Raw genomic sequence first — 8,160 nt, forward strand, 5'->3', positions numbered from 1 at the left:
GATCTGCCCCCCACCCTCAGCCCCCCTCAGTCTCCCAAAGTGCTGGGATTACAGGTGTGAGCCACCACGCCTGGCCTGATACTTTATTTTAAACTAAAATAACCAGCTTCTATTTGAATATTGATCTATGATAAAGACGTATAGCTTTCTCTGCTAGTTTGGGTTTTTTTTGTTATTGTTTGTTTTATTTTGCTTTTCTGGGGCAAGGTCTGGCTCTGTCGCCCAGGCTGGAGCGCAGCTGGCACGATCGTGGCTCACTGCGACCTCAACCTCCTGAACTCAAGAGACTGTCTCAAAAAAAAGAGATAACAGTGAAGTTTGCCACACCTCCCCCTTCAGCCTCCTGAGCAGCTGGGACCACAAGCGCATGACACCATGTCCAGCTACTTTTTGTATTTTTTGTAGAGATGGGTTTTCACCATGTTACCCAGGCTGGTCTTGAACTTATGGGCTCAAATGATCCACCTGCCTTGGCCTCCCAGAGTGCTGGGATTACAGGTATGAGCCACCATGCCCGCCTGCTAGCTTGGTTTTTCATACTAAAAAGGTAGCATGTGCACCTCACACAATGCACATTAAGTAGAAATTAAAATACAAATGTGGCCAGGCACGGTGGCTCACGCCTATAACCCCAGCACTTTGGGAGGCTGAGGCGGGTGGATCATGAGGTCGGGAGTTTGAGACCAGCCTGACCAACATGGTGAAACCCTGTCACTACTAAAAATACAAAAATTAGCCAGGCGTGGTGGCACGCGCCTGTAATCCCAACTACTCAGGAGGCTGAGGTAGGAAAATCGCTTCAACCCGGGAGGCAGAGGTTGCAATGAGCCGAGGTCACACCACTGCACTCCAGCCTGGGCGACAGAGCGAGACTCCATCACACACACACACACAAAATACAAATGTACTCATTGCCCAACCCCAGCCACCATCCATTTCTCTGCTTCTTGTTTTTTCTTTTCCTCCAGTTTTTTTTTTTTTTTTTGTGATAAAACACATGTAACATAAGATTTGCTATCTTACCCATTTTAAATGTACCTCTCGGTGGTGGTACGATTTTCCTCTAATTTGGCCTTCAGGTCTCTCCTGGAGAGTGGCTGCAAACTTGCCCTGACAGGGCTCCAGGGGAAGTGCTGGGGGGTGTTTGCAGTATGCCTTTCACAGGAGGCTGCTTTTTTTTTTTTTTTTTTTTTTTTTTTTTTTTTTTCTTTCTTTTTTTGAGATAGTCTCACTCTGTCGCCCAGGCTGGAGTGCAGTGGCATAATCTCAGCTCACTGCAAGCTCCACCTCTCGGGTTGGAGCATTTCTCCTGCCTCAGCCTCCCGAGTAGCTGAGATTACAGGCACGTGCCACCATACCGGGCTAATTTTTATACTTTTTAGTAGAAATGGGGTTTCACGGTGTTAGCCAGACTGGTCTCAAACTCCTGACCTCAGGTGATCTGTCCCACTTGGCCTCCCAAAGTGCTGGGATTACAGGCATGAGCCACTGCGCCCGGCCATAGTAGGCTTCTTTATTCTGGTGGATGGCCTAATGCCTACATGTGACCAGGTGTCCCTCTCCTAGGAAACTTGTCTCCACAGGAAGCCCTTGTGGCTCTTGTGTGACCTGTGTCCTTACCAAGACAGCCACTCTCTAGAGGAGCCCTGACCAGGAGGCATTAGCTTAGAGGAAGCACCATTACAGAACACACGGTGGAAGAGAAACAGTTTATTATTCACAGACCCTGGGGAGAACAAGGTGCCTGAGAAGGCCATGGGCAGTCGAGAGACAGCAGGGAACTCACCCAGCGGTGGGGAATGTATGTGTGTATGTGGCAGTGGAGGGGTTGGGGAGACCTGTGGGATCAGGCCCTCATTAAGGCCCGTGGGTATTATCTTATTCTTTCTTGTGGGGGTTGTGGATTGTTAGTTTAAAGAAAACACACAAAAGGGGAACTTACTGCCATGACTCTGGTGTTGGCCATTAGGTTTTTGTCGCAGTCGGCAATGGTGGGGTATGCTGGGTTTGGCGTCAGTGAGATGAGGAATAAGCGGGTGTAACACAAATAACCACATGAGGAGGGGAATGTTAAGACCAAGGGTGACATGGTATGTTTCAGAAGAAAACTATGCTGCATCCAATATTAGATTCTAGACCCGTTCATTTTCTTTGAAGAGTTTTGGATTTGTTTTTTATTTGTTTTTTTTTTTGTTTGAGACGGAGTCTGGCTCTGTCGCCCAGGCTGAAGTGCAGTGGTACAATCTCAGCTCACTGCAACCTCCGCCTCCCAGGTTCAAGCAATTCTCCTGCCTCAGCCTCCCAAGTAGCTGGGATGACAGGCACCCACCACCACACCCGGCTAATTTTTGTATTTTTAGCAGAGACGGGGTTTCACCATGTTGGCCAGGCTGTTCTCGAATTCCTTACCTCAGGTGACGTCGGCCTCCTGAAGTTGTGTTGTTATTACTACTATTTTTTGAGATAGTCTGGCTCTGTCACCCAGGCTGGAGTGCAGAGATGCTATCATGGCATACTGCAGCCTCAACCTCCCTGGGCTCAGGTGATCCTCCCACCTCAGCCTACCAAGTAGCTGGGACCACAGCTGTGTGCCACCCTGCCTGGATAATTTTTTTCTATTTTTTGTAGAGATAAAGGCATTCACTTTGCTGCCCAGGTTGGTCTTGAACTCCTAAGCTCAAGCGATCCTCCTACCTTGACTTCCTAAAGCGCTGAGATTACAGGTGTGAGCCACTGTACCTAGCCAATGAAGTATTTTATTCTTATTATTATTTGAGACACAGTCTCACTCTGTCATCCAGGCTTGAGTGCAGTGCTGCAATCTCAGCTCACTGCATCCTTGACTTCCCTGGGCTCAAGTGGTCCTCCCACCTCAGCCTCCCAAGTAGCTAGGACTACTGGTGTGCACCACCACACCCAGCGAACTTTTTGTAAAGATGGGGTTTCACCATGTTGCCCAGGCTGGTCTTGAACTCAAGAAATCCACCTGCCTCGGCCTCCCAAAGGGCTGAGATGGCAGGTGTGAGCCACTGTAAATGGGCCAATAAAGTATTTTTTACATTAAGACATGTACATTTTTTATAAGAATTAATGCTGTTGCACACTTAATAGACTACAGTATAGCATAAACATAACTTGTATATGCACTGGGAAACAGTGCTGACCCACAGCCTGACACACCCCACAGATGCTGACCACAATAAAAACCTAATGGTTATAGCCAGAACCTCCTCACCCCGATGTTTCCTCCTAGGAATTTTCCACCCACTGACCCCCACCCTGCTCCTCAGCTATAAATCCCCACTTGCCCAAGCTGTATTCCGGGTTGCGCTCAATCCCTTTCCTCCACTGCGAGACCCTGTTGCAGTGGTCCCTGTACCTGTTGCAATAGTCCTGATAAGGTCTGCCTTACCATGCCTTAATGGGAGTCACTAAATAAGGTCTTTAACAATTTGGCCAGGCGTGGTGGCTCACGCCGGTAATCCCAGCACTATGGGAGGTTGAGGTGGGCGGATGACCTGAGGTCAGGAGTTCAAGACCAGCCTGACCAATATGGTGAAACCCTGTCTCACGAAAAATACAAAAATTAGCCAGGCATGGTGGCGCACACCTGTAATCCCAGCTACTCAGGGCTGAGGCAGGAGAATCACTTGAACCCAGGAGGTGGAGGTTGCAGTGAGCTTAGATTGCACCACTGTACCCTAGCCTGGGTGACACAGCGAGACTCTGTCTCCAAAAACAAACAACAACAACAAAACAATTAACAGAGTTGTGCAGCTATCACCACAATCTAATTTTAGAACAGTTTGTCTCGGTCAGGCATGGTGGCTCATGCCTGTAATCCCAGCACTTTGGGAGGCCAAGGCGGGTGAATCACAAGGTCAGGAGTTTGAGACCAGCCTGACCAACATAGTGAAACCTTGTCTCTACTAAAAATGCAAAAAAATTAGCCAGGCGTGCTGGCATGCACCTGTAAACCCAGCTACTTGGGAGGCTGAGGCAGGAGAATCACTTGAATCTGGGAGGCGGAGGTTGCAGTGAGCTGAGATCATGCCACTGCCTTCCAACCTGGGCAACAGTGCAAGACTGCATCTCAAAAGCAAAGCAAAGCAAAACAACAAACAAAAAACAGTTTGTCTCCCCAAAAAGAAACCAAGTAGCCGTCATGTCCTAATCCCCCCACCACACACAAGCAGCCTTGGAAACCTCTCGTCTGCTTTCTGTCTCCATGGATGTACCTCCCCTGGAGGTTTCATATAAATGGAATCCCACAATATGTGGTCTTTGTGTCTGGTTTCTCTCACACAGTGTAATGTTTTGAGGTCCATTCCGTGCTGTAGCGTGCATCACCAATGCATTCCTTTTATAGCCAAATAATATCCCATCATATGGACACACCACATTTTATTTATTCCATTACCCACCGATGGACATTTGGGTTGTTTCCATTTTTTTGGCTATTTTGAGTCCTGCTTGGAACATTGGAGCACAAGCTTTAGTGTGGGAGCTTGTCCTTATTTCTCTGGGGTATACACTTAGTGGAAGTACTGAGTCATGTGGCAACTCTGTGTTTAACATTCTGAGAATTTTCCGACTGGTTTCCAAGATTGTTATTTTCTTACTGGCGACATCCGTTGAGAACTGCCACCAAATTCACCAGTGTTCTGGGCCTGGATTCCTCCCTATGTCTCTCACCTTCCCTCTGGGTTCATTTTCTCTCAGCGCAGGTTTTCCAGTGACAGATTCCCCCAATTTTTGTTCGTTTGAAAATGTCTTTTTAAAAATATTTTAATTGGAAATAGAACTGAGATGGACAGTTATTTCTAGCCCTTTAAACATTCCATTCTGCTATCTTGTGGCTTCTGCTCTTTCGCTTGTATTTGTTCGTTCTCTCGTTGCTATAAAGAACTGCCTGAGACTGGGCGATTTATAAAGAAAAGAGGTTTAATTGGCTCACAGTTCTTCAGGCTGTAGAGGAAGCATGATGGTTTCTGGAGAGGTCTCAGGAAACCTTCAATCATGGCAGAAGGCGAAGGGAAGCAGGCTGGTCTTGTATGGCCAGAGCAGGATGAAGAGAGAGATGGGGAAGGTGCCACATATTTTGACACAACTGGATCTCATGAGAATTCTATCACAAGAACAGGCAGACTCAAGGGGAACCCACCCCCATGACCCAGTCACCTCCAACCAGACCCCATCTCCAACGCTGGGAATTACAATTTGACATGCTTGGGAGAGGACACAAATCCAAACCACAGCAGAGGTCAATTGTCATACTTACTATTGCTCCTGTGAAAGAAAATACTTTCCCCTCTTCTTTTAAGACTTTCTCTTGGTCTTTGATTTTTAGCAGTTGTACCATGATATGCCATGCTGGCTGTGACCTTGGTTTTATTTGTCTTGCTTGGGATTCACTGAGTTTCTTGAATCTGTACTTTAGAGACTGATCAATTGGGTGATTTTTCTCAGCTATTTTATCTTCCAGTATTTCTGTTGCCTTGTCTCTCTCATGTCGCCTTCTGGGACTCCAGTTGCACATATATTGGGCCTTCTTCTTGTCACTTCTGTACCTTTGTTCTGTGTTTTCATCCTTTTGTTTTTCCATACTGCTTTCTAAATATTTTATTCTGATTTCTCTTCTAATTCACTGATTTTTCTCTTCAGCTCTGTACAGTATGATGGTATATTTATCCACCAAGTTCTTAGTTTCTTTTCTTTTCTTTTCTTTTTTTTTTTTTTTTTTTTTGAGACAGGGTTCCACTCTGTACCCCAGGCTGGAGTGCAGTGGTGCAATCTTGGCTCACTGCAGCTTCCACCTCCTAGTTTCAAGTGATCCTTCTGCCTCAGCTGCCCAAGTAGCTGGGACTACAGGCATGTGCCACCATGCCCGGAGAGTTTTTGTATTTTTTGTAAAGATGGGATTTGCCATGCTGCCCAGGCTCTAAATTCATTTGTTTTTCACTTCTAGAGTTTCTGTTTGCTCCTTTATTATCATCACCATCATTAAAGTTTTATGCCACAAATATCAATCCTTTTTTTTACCTCCCTGAATGTAGCAAGCATAGTTATTTTATATTTTGATTGTGATAACTCTAAATGGTAAGAGTTTTTTCCTCCATGTGGTAAGCATTTAATACATTCTTGTGGAATATCTTAGTAAGCAGGATCTCGAGTTGCATGGAGAACTAACTTAGTGGCTATGTCAATTGATCGGTTGGAACATTTCCTGTCTTTAGGCAAGGAGGTTTCCAAATTTTCCAGAGCATATGGACTTCTAATCCTATCTGTAAAAGTGTCTAAAGTGGAAATTCCTTGGCCCTGCCTGGCCATCTGCATAATGAGATATGGGCTCACTCCATTCTGCCCTAGGAAGGGCTGGATACGGGAGCACTTGAGGTCACCATAGCTTCCCATTCCTGCCCCAGCTGTGGAAGGACTTCAGAGAGGAAGACATGGTCCTCAATTAGTCATTCCTTGTGGAATGCTTCCCCTGGCACCTGCGTCAGCCTCCCGCTGACTCTGTGATCTCACCCACCAGTTGATTCAAAAATGCTTGTTTGACAGTGTTCTTGGAAAAACTAACCCTGACACTCCCATCCCATCTCACTGGCCCTTGGCCCCTGGCCCCTGTGCCATCATAAGCCAAGCCCAGAACAATAGGACCAACTCTGAAGGTCATGACTCTGGAGCTCCAGGACTTACCAGCCTTCAATAGAGAAGGCTGCAGCAGCCTGATTTTTTGGTTTTGTGTTGTTTTTGTAACTGCTGTTTATTGAGATATCATTTACATACCATAAAATCATCCATTTAAAGTGTAGAATTCAATAATTTTTAGTTTGGATTTGCTTATTCTGGACATTTCATATAAATGGGATCATGCAACGTATGGTCTTTTTTGTCTGGCTTCTTTCCCTTTGAATAATGTTTCTGAGGTTTACCAATGTTGTAATATGTAACAGCACTTCATCCCTTTTTTTTTTTTTTTTTTTTTTTTTTTTTTTGAGATGGAGTCTCGCTCTGTCGCCTAGGCTGGAGTACAGTGGCACAATTTTGGCTCACTGCAAGCTCTGCCTCCTGGGTTCACATCATTCTCCTGCCTCAGCCTTCTGAGTAACTGGGACTACAGGTGCCTGCCGCCACACCTGGCTAATTTTTTGTATTTTTAGTAGAGATGGGGTTTCACCTTGTTAGCCAGGATGGTCTTGATCTCCTGACCTCATGATCCGCCCACCTCAGCCTCCCAAAGTGCTAGGATTACAGGTGTGAGCCACAGTGCCCGGCCTCCAGGCTGTCTTCTAAAGAGGTCTCACCATTTTGCATTCCTAACAGCAGTCCCAGTGGTTCCATATCCTCACCAACATGTTATCATCTGTCTTCTTGACTGCATGCTTCCCATTGATGGTAGAGTTGTGTCTCACTGTGGTTTTGACTCGCGTTTCCCTGATGATTACACCTGTTCATGTGTGTATTGGCTTCTGTATATCTCCTTTGGAGAAGTGTGGGCTGCTTCACCCATTTTTAATTAGATTATTTTTCCTTTTATTATTGAGTTGCAAGAGTTCTTTATATATTCTAGATATAAGTCCCTTATCAGATATATGATTGGCAAATATTTTCTCCCATTCCATGAGTTGTCTTTTCACTTACTTGATGGTGTCCTTTGAAATATAGAAATGTACGAGTTTGATGATGTGCAGTTGATCTATTTTTTTATTTTGTTGCTTGTACCTTTGGTATCACACCTAAGAAATTATCACCTAATCCAAGGTCATGAAGATGTATGCCTGGGCTTTCTTCTAAGAATTTTGTAGTTTTAGCTCTAATATTTAGGCCTTTGATCCGAGTTTAGTTAATTTTTGTATATGATGTGAGGTAGGGGCCCAACTCCATTCTTTTGCATGTTGGGACATCGACATCTTACGTTATTATTTTCTGTTACATTCTGTTTTTTTTTTTTTTTTTTTTTTTTTAATAATCTGGGCAACAATGTCTCATCTTATGCCAGTCATTATGGCCCAATAAAATCAACTTGCCATCACACCACTGCATTCCCATAGTGGACCTTACAGAAAATTATCATTGAGGACTAGTGTGGGTCATGCCCTCCTCGTCCCCATCCCTGGCTACAAAAGCTCCTGAAAGTCCTAACATAAGCAGTTC

Source organism: Rhinopithecus roxellana, chromosome 19 (assembly GCF_007565055.1).
Source record: "Rhinopithecus roxellana isolate Shanxi Qingling chromosome 19, ASM756505v1, whole genome shotgun sequence".
NCBI classification, from domain to species: domain Eukaryota; kingdom Metazoa; phylum Chordata; class Mammalia; order Primates; family Cercopithecidae; genus Rhinopithecus; species Rhinopithecus roxellana.